A 10,129-nucleotide genomic window follows, 5' to 3' on the forward strand; every position below is an offset into this window, starting at 1 on the left:
TAGTAACATCCTGGTTTACGGATGAAGAATCTGAGGTTTAGTGAGTTTAAATAACTTGTCCAAAATTTCACAGCTAATAATAGATGAGGAAGCCAGGACTCAAACCTAATTCGAACTTACTGTTGATGACTACACTATACTGATGTCTATCTATTTATTCTGCAAACATTATTAAGAATATACAGTGAATAAAGTTACTGAGGAATAAGGAACAATAGTAGTATTATTACTTTGCTTCTAATATATAAACTACTTGGCATTTGAAACATATTTATGGATGAGATTACCAGATATTTGTAAAGCAGCTTGGAATCCAGCCCAGTACTGTGATGTACTATACAGAAGGATTACAGAGTAGAGATTATTGACAGTGCACAGTGGTTGAGGGGAGCAGGCTCTGCCATGAAGAAAGTGATGGACATGGCTTGGAGAAGCCTCTGACTGAGTTTATTCTGCTACTAGAGGGGAGACAATGACTGTCTTAACAAATGACAAGACTGCTTCTAGTGTGATGGGAGCAGAGCTAAATCAGATTTTCAATCTACTTTTGGGGAAACGAATGATAGTGTTTACCTTATAAATGTTTGTAGCCTTTGTGGAGAAAATGTCCTTTCGAGCCGTTTGAAATGTTCCATAGATCTATGTTGTTATGGCAATGCAATGAAGCAGCTGTAGAATAAGATTTGTGAAAGGAAAACAAAATCCAAATCCTCATGCTCACAGCTTGTCTTTCAGTCTAATTTATTTTTCTTTGAAAACATGGAGGGGTTTCTGTGGGGGTGGGGTGTGAAAAATGTGAAACCATTGAGAGATTGCTCTAGCCTTTGCATATCCATGGGGTCAGGTAGCCTAATACACAATCAAATTAAAGCATGAAAATCCCTTCTAAGTTTATCAGTATTAAAGAAGCAGCTTTAGAGATGTTCTTTAAAAAAGAATCACAAACTAATTAAACAGCAGAAAGTTTTGCTTGACTAAAAGGTCAAGATACTTAAATATACTTTTTAAATGTCCATGTATCTATAAAAATTCAGAAAACTTTATTATTTTTCGTTAATTATTTAATTATTTGCTTTTAAATTCCATTTATCACATTTAGGCCAAGAAATGCATTGCACAAAAACACATTTTAATTAAATTTATTTTAACACCTTCATTTAGGTGTTTATTTGTAGACAGAAATAAGACATTTCAGACACTGATTGGACTTATTAATGACACTCATCAGGAAGAACCAAGGGATCATAATTAAACACCAGAACTACATGGTCTGTTGGTTTTATGTTATATAAATTATGCATGAGTTTGGCATTTATATTTCATAGTAAAATTACAGTGCTGTTTCCTCAATGCATTGTCTACCTAAATATATGTGTGTGAATGTGAATATGAATTTACAGTCCCTGATGTACTTTTTTTTCCTTAATAAGCCAAAATTTTAAACAAAGTTTTGATAGTCTCAGCTTGAGGACACAAGAGGGTCCACTTCTGCTTTCTACTGGATGTTCTGTATTATACTACTGCAATGATTTAAGTTAAGAATGAATCTAGACACCTTGTGAAGCAATCTTTCCTAGACTTATTTCACAGAATACAAAGGGGCACGCCAAAGTCAGCTACTTTTTCAGTGCAATAGAATAGAGACTTTTTGATTTTTCTAGTTAAAGACGTTGAAAATTAAACCAGCTATTATCACTATTATTTCATGAAAAACTAGTAAGAGCATAATTATAAAATTGAAAATCAAATATATTTATCTTTAGTAACAACTCTATGTTGTCCATATTTTTCTCACCTCACCTCTAAACACCATTTATTATTAACAGTGTAACACCAACTTGTGGACCGGCTTTTAGAAATTATTGCTTCATGGGTCGTTAACCTTTACTTCCTAAGGTAATATTTGCACATCGTTGGCCATTGGTAACACTGAGGCCATAGCTCTGTATGCATAGCCTTTCTGGATATGGATACTGGGCTAGCTATTAATAAAACACAAAGCTTATTTCTCAGTATCTAGGTTATGTCTCTCCTGCTTTCTGACCAGGCTCATGTCGCAGTAGTGTCCTTTTAGCTCTTAGAATTTGCAAGTCGTTTCCTGCTTCAGAGTATCATGCTGCTGTTCCTCTGTCCATACCTTTCTCTCCAGCATTCACCTACTTAGTACCTCCTTATCTTTTAGGCCTCAGTTTAAATGTTTATCAAAGAAACCATCCCAAACCATCTATCTCAATTACAAGTTTTCCTTGTTAGGCTTTCTAACAAAACCTGTAGCTTCTTTCTGCTGAGCTTAATAAAATTAATAGACTGTAAAATTTCTGGAAGTACAGTGTAGGGATATGCTTTTTTATTCTCACCACTGAATATATGCTTGTCACGTCGCTGATGCTCCATAAACATTTGATGAATAATTAATAATTACAGTAGTTCTCCCTTATCCATGGTTTCACTTTCCAAGGTTTCAGTTACCCATGGTCAACCATGGTCTGAAATATTAAATGGATAATTCCAGAAATAAACAATTCACAAGTTTTAAATTCCGCACTATCTAGCCCAAGACGTGAATCATCTCTTTGTCCAGTGTATCCAGTTGGTAGCTGACTGTCAAGGTGTCACAGTGCTTGTGTTCAAGTAACCCTTATTTAACTTAATAATGGCCCCAAAGTGCAAGAGTAGTGATGCTGGCAATTTGGATATACCAAAGAGAAATCATAAAGTGCTTCCTTTAAGTCAAAAGGTGTGTATAGTACAATGAGATATTTTGAGAGAGACCATGTTCACATAACTTTTATTACAGTATATTGTTATAATTGTTCTATTTTATTAGTTGTTGTTACTCTCGTGTGTGTCTAATTTATAAACTTTATCATAGATAAGTATGTATAGAAAAAAATAGTATTCATAGGGTCTGGTACAGGCATCCACTGGGGGTCTTGAAACATATCCTTTACAGATAAAGGGGGACAACTGTGTAAGAAAATGGTAACGATTAATAATTTTATTTATTGAGTGAAGACTATTTCTGGTACTTCATTGTAATCGCTGTCTTTAATCTTCACAATAAGCATGGGTGGTTGTTCTTTCTATGCTTATTATAGGAATGAAGAAACTAATTCACAAGTTGGGTTTTTTTGTCTCTAGTAAATGACAGAAGCAGAGGTTAACCCAGATATGTTCTGTTTCAGAGCCCATGATCTTGGCTCTATCATCATAAGATGTTCTTTTACTGAAGAACAATAAATTGTTAGTATACAAAATTCTTATTTTTAATTTTTCAACAAATTATCGTATGAAACCATTTATTGATTTTTTGGTTATTTGTTGCTGCATAAACTAACACCCCAAACCCTTAGTGTCTTAAAACAATTGCAGTTTTTTGTTAGTATTTTTTTTAAATTCAGGACTTTGAAGTTGTTTGCAGTTCTTTTTGCTTTTTTTTGCTTCTAATTAGAGACAGTTTATGAAAATATTCCTTCAATGTCTCTTGGATAGTTTTCTCTCTTTTCTATTCTAAACTTTGTTGCCTCTTGCATAACAAAGTGGTAAGTTTCTACTTCATTTCTTTGTCTCAAGTCATGCCCTGCTTTTATTCACTTTACATATAGTTTTCAGAATAGTCAAGTTTGATCACCAATTTCTACTTATCATTTCTCTACTCAGTCTAACAAGTCCTATTATTTCCTAGCCTAGCTTTTACATCTCTGGACTTATTACCTTTCACTGTCCTCTTCCTCTATAATCTCTTTTTGCAATTTTCATTATGATTAGGTGTCGCCTGTCTAATCTAGCAGAATATGCCTGATGATTGCCATTACTATACTCATCTTGGTAATTTTACTTCAGTGCTTTTGTCTGACATTTTTACATGGAATGTTCTCCCCAATAATTCATGTTTTTCTTTAATGGTTATCAGAAATCACCTGTCCAGGGAAACTTAATGGATAACACTATCCATACTATACTTAACCTTCTCAGCAATTATTTAGTTTACATTATTATTATTATTACTATGATCCAGCCATTGTGCTAAATGATCTATATAAATTATTTAATATAATTCTCTTGTCAATACTGTAACATAGGTAGTATTATCCATATCTTTTAGGTAAAACTTCAGTGAAGTTAAAACCTATTGAATCTTTTATAGCTAGTGAGAGCGATCATGATTTTAAAAGACCATTTTAGGTATAATTTATATAAAATAAAATGCACCAATTTTAACAGTATAGTTTGATGAGCCTTGACATGTGTGTATGTTATTTTCTGTAATCATCACCCCAAACAGGATACAGAATATTTCCATAACCCCTAAAGTTTTTCTCATACCACTTTGTAATCAGCTCTCTATCCCCAGGCTCAGTGACCTGATTTCTGTTACTATAGATTAGTTTTGCTTGTTCTAGAACTTCTTATAAATGGAATCATACGGTACATTTACTTTGGTTTTTGGCTTCTTTTGCTCAGCATTATAGCTTTTAGATTCACTCATGTTCTGTATGAATTAGTATATCTTTCCTTTTAGTGCTGAGTAATATTATTCCATTAAATGGACATATCATAATTTGTTTACCCAGTTACCTGTCAATATTCTTTAGTTTCCAGTTTTTGACCGTTTTGAATAAAGCTGCTATAAACAATTTGCAGTTCTTATGTTTGCATACATTTTTCTCTTGGGAAAACACTTAGGAATAGAAATGCTGGGTCATATGTTAGTATTCATTTAACTTTATTAGAAACTACCAAACTGCTTTCCAAAGTACTTACACTATTTCACATTCCTACCAACAATATATTAAAATTCCAGTTGTTTCACATCCTTCTAAACACTTGGTATTGTCAGTCTTTTAAATTTTAGCCATCACATAGTGGGTACGTAGTGATATCTCATTATAGTTTTATTTTTCATTTCCCTGATGGCTAATGATGGAGGGAGTCTTTTCATGTGTTTCTTGGCCATTTCTATATCTCCTTTTGAGAAGTTCTGTTTAAATATTTGGTTATTTAAAAAGTTAAGTCATTAGACTTCATACTGAGCTGGAAGAGTATTTTATATATTCTGGGTACAAGTGGTTTGTGAAATGTATCAATTTTGAATATTTTCTCTTTGTGGCTTGTTTTTTCATTTTCTTAATAATATTTTTTGAACAGCAAAAAAAAAAATTAACTTCTGTGAAGTCTAATTTGTTTATTTACTTTCCCTTATTTAGATAGTGTTTTCTGTGTCTTGCCTTTCCTAATGCCATGAAGAAATCAGGTAGATTGTATCTTTCAAGAAATGTGTTGATTTTATCTAAGTTTACTAATTTATTGGCATAAGTTTTCTTAAATACATCCTTAATGTTGTTAGAAACTGTGAAAGGCTGAGATTTTTACTCTACTTGCAAGTTAATGAGTTTGCCTGCTACAGTTTTGTGGATACCTGCAGAAGACACAAGACTCTTGGGTCTGAAATGATGGATAATTTATTATTCACAGCAGTAACAGTAATCAGAGTGTTAGCATATCTTCACCAGTTCCCCAAACTCTAGTTACAATAGGGTGACATGAAGAAGGCCAGATGACACCCAAATATGCAGTGGGTTGTATTAGAGAAAAGGAATACTAAGTTTAGGGAATCTCAGAATTTTTTAATGAGCAGTGATCATACCAGCTCTTTGTTCTAAAGGGAGTCACTGTCTGTATCTTTCAAGGTCGTAAGCCAGCCTGATATCACTATCAGAATCTTTATTAGAGAGTTCTTTAATTAGCATAAAATTTAATATATGTTTAATAAGTATTCATATAGCACTTTATTTTTTATCAGAAACTGATCTTAGCACTTTGAAAATATCAATTCATTTAATTTTCATGACAACTCTGTTAGGTAGGCATAATTAGCACTCCTATTTTACTTATGAGGGAAAAGACGTGTTTAAATAACATGCCCAAGGATATGTGGCTAGTAAGTGACAGCAGATTTGAACTAAGTCGAACTCTAGAGCCTATATTTTTATCATTATACTGTATTGCCTCTGTTAGACATTTTTTGTTGGTGAAATAAGTGTTATTTAAGATGTATTTATTGACTAGAAGTAATATGCAGATGTCTATAAATGTTGCATAACAATATTACATCAACATAATATATATTACAGTAGTCCTGCTTTATCTATGATTGCATTACCTGCGGTCAACCAAGGTCCAGAAATATTAAATGGAAAATTGCAAAAATAAATGATTTATAAGTTTTAAATTGCATGCCATTCTCAGTAGTGTGATGAAATCTCGCTGTGTCCTTTTCCATCCCACCTGGCATGTGAATCATCCCTTTGTCCAACATAGTCACCATGTGTATGCTACCTGCCAGTTAGTTTCTTAGTAACTGTCTTGGATATCAGATTGACTGTTATGCTATTGTAGTGCTTATGTTCAAGTAACTCTTACTTTACTGAATAATGGCCCTAAAACACAAGAGTAGTGATGCTGGCAATTTGGATATGCCAAAGAAGCTGAAAAGTGCTTCAAGGGAAGAGGTGTACAGTACAATGCGATATTTTGTGAGAAAGAGGCCACATTCACATAACTTTTATTATAGTACATTGTTTTAATTGTTCTATTTTATTATTAGTTATTAATCTTTTACTGTGCCTTGTTTTTAAATTAAACTTTATCATAGGTATGTATAGGAAAAGATATAGTATATGTAAGGTTCAGCACTATCTGCGGTTTCAGGCATCCACTGGGGGTCTTCAAACATGTCCTCCATGGATAAGGGGGGACTACTGTAAAAAGAATTAGGGAGCCCATTAGCCTGAAATTCTTTGAAGAAGCACTCAGGCCAAGGATTCCATTTGGTCCAGCATTTTACCACTTAATGGAAGATCTTATTGTCTGATCCAAGCAGAAGATTAGCTAATTCTGCTGCTAAAATAGTTTTACATCTGACAGTCTTTCAAGATACATGTTTTGAGTGCCTAAAGGACTTCACCAGGCTCAATGGTTGGATGGCATTTTATTGCCTGCTTACTAACAAAAATTTGTATGTGTCACAATATTTTGTTTGAGATTTGCTTTTATTTTAGCATCCTACATGTTAGTAGGACTGTGGATAGAGTTTTCATCTACAATTAATTATCAGAGATCACAGACGTCTACCAAAAAGAACCAGATAATTCTAAAAGGCTTAATTGGCTTAGGTCAGTTAGCAATGTCAGGTTTGTCTGACTCCAAATACCTAATGTTTTTGTTCAGATTATAACTAGTTTATAATTCTTCAGCCTGTACTTCCTTTAGAAAAAGATGACTCGGTTATTTTGTTTTTGAAAGGGTAATACAAAACCTGGCAAAAATTGTTTGAATTATACAAATGGCTAAAAATGAAGAGAAGGTATCTCATTCCCCTCTGTCTTTCAGTCCTCCTCTGCAGAGGAGCCACTACTCTTCTATTCTTCCGGAAGTGTTTTGTGTGTATGTTAACATATATTCTTGATTTATTTCTTAAGTGTCTTTTATGTGTCATTTAATATTCCCAAATATATTTTGTGTTCATTAAGGGAAGACTGTTTCTTTTTAAAAAATTCCTCCACACTGCTTAATATAGTTTCTCAAAAAGAAAACTCTCAATAAAACCATATTACTATTTTCTATTTGGATAGGATTAATACTCAAGAGAAGAGATAGTTGGATCAAGTTAAGAGAGAGATTCTGGTGTACAAATATGTGCAACTTTAAACCATTAAATAGAATTGCGCACACACACACACACACACACACACACATATACAAACTGAAATGATTAACTTTGAATAAGAAAGACATGGATTTATACATTTATGGCTATATACCAAATATTTCCAGATTTCAGTAGCTTTAGTTCGAAATGAGGCCATTTTAGCTTATATATTTATTTTGTTAGCTGGTAAATTCTCACCTGTAAACTTCTAAAACTCCCCTGTTACTCCTAGGATTCACATGTGTTCATACCATCTCTCTTATGCTGTTCCATTTATGTCTACTTGAGAGCTTTTGGCTGCAAGGTGCTTTCAGTGTCCTTAGTGAGAATGCTGCTACTCTACCCAGCATACTTTCTTACCCTCCCAAAGCTGCAAAATTTCCAATATGTCAAATACTACTGGAATCCTCTTCATTTTTATTGTTATATTGGAGCCATGCTGTGTTATTTGCAGAAATGATAAAATGCCCTTTCCCTAGTTCTGCCTTGGACTGTTAACCTGAGCACCAATCTCATGAAGTTCCTTGTGCAAACAGCCACTTTGACCTTTCTCTGCAGCCCTTTTCTCTATGATAGTTCCGACTGAGTCTCTGAGGCAGGCTGTAAAAATGGACTAGATATTATTCTTTGTATTTGTTCCTCTCTGGACCCAGGAATCCCTATACAAAACTGTTCTTTTCTGTCTCCATTTTCCATCTGGCTCCTACAAATGGATGGTGAAGGTACAGGAATGAGTGTTGCCAACCAAACATATCCTTCTCAGCTATGTAACATTATAGTTGGCTTATTTATTGGAAATATAGAACATGGCTGACCAAAATAGCTGATATATATAAGGCTTCACATCTTATTTGATAATATTTAGAACTCTGTATTTTGGAGCATTTTTATAATGTTAGCTTTTTTTTTTTTTTTTTTAAATCTTTTCAAGTGGAGAATTTTTGAGCACTGGATTGTAAATAACTGTGTTTTTATAGTTCACATATTAAATACTATTTTGAAATCAATGGAGACATAGTCTGCATACTAATTTGACAGAAATGCTTCATTGATTTTACTAGAGCTGAGCCAAATTTATTAACAGCCTAGGTTCATTAGGAAGGCACTATTAATTCAAGGAAAATAAAGATTAAATTCTTTTATTTCATTTTGTAAAGCATTACACATTAATCAGAATTTAGTATATTTGGTTTTAAGATTACATCTGTTTCATCGATGAATCTTTTCAGAGAACACATTTCTTGATGTGCTTACCAAATATTTATTTGTGCTAATGATTGTGTTCAGTTTTTTGGGACTATGTGATTTGCAGGATGAGTTTTTAAAATCTTTACGCTTTCGTAGGTGAAGTGTTTACCTTTTCATTTTGGGGTTGTGGCTTATTTCAAACTAGGATAATAGAAAATTGTCCAATGGGAAGAAAGAGAAATTCCTTAGAAAATGCATCAAAGCTATGCAGTCAGATGAAGATGCTTCATCTGGTTCTGGGTAGAGACACAGTTTCTCTGTTTCTTCTTTCTGTACACAAGTCACGGGCTTCTGGGGATGGAGAAGTGGAATTAGAAAGGAGGGGCAGATGGGTAAGGAATAATGGGAATAAGAGAGAAAGGTAGAAGGAGACAAGAAAGAGAGACTTCTTGACATTCTTCTGAACTGAACTCTAGCGACTGGCTGTCACTCGGGATATGTAAAGGGTTTTTTTCAACATCTCTAAAAGCTGGGTTTATCCCTTTAATTCTTTTAATAAATTTATTTTTTGTGCACTGTGCCTATTAGGTAAGGCAGTGCTAAGGGATCTTAGGATCTTTATGGCTCTCAAAATCTCCACCAGAATCTTGAAGCTACTTAAGCAGCTTAAGTGAAAGTGGTGTGATAACCATGCAAGTACTACTTCAAACAAAGTCACCCATATTTTCCCTGCCCCTACAACCAGATTTCTAAGTCCTTTCTTTATAGAAATTCTGGAGCCTACTTCTTTCTGCCCTTCCATCATTTAATGACACAGCTAAAGGTTTATACTGTATGAATAAAACACAGTCTCTTCCTTTTGGAACATACAATTTAGAAAAAAGAAATGACACACAAATAACTAAAATAAAATCAGAAAATAACCCTTGTTAACTACTGCTATATACTAGGAACAGTGTTGAAAAAGAAGATAGAGATTTGAAAGATATTGTGAGCTTGACTGATTCGAAGTATGGGTTAAGGGAAAGGAAGACTTAAAAATACTATGGATTAATTTCTAAGGGGTATGTTCAAGATGGCAATGTAGGAAGATCCTGAACTCATTGTTGACACCACGAATACACCAAAAATTACAAATATATGTAGAACAACTCTCTCTGAAAAGACCAGCAGAATAGCTATTCCACAACTAAGTACAAAAAGAAAAGGTCACATTGAGATGGATAGGAG

This window comes from Pteropus vampyrus, unplaced genomic scaffold, assembly GCF_000151845.1.
Source record: "Pteropus vampyrus isolate Shadow unplaced genomic scaffold, Pvam_2.0 Scaffold216, whole genome shotgun sequence".
NCBI classification, from domain to species: domain Eukaryota; kingdom Metazoa; phylum Chordata; class Mammalia; order Chiroptera; family Pteropodidae; genus Pteropus; species Pteropus vampyrus.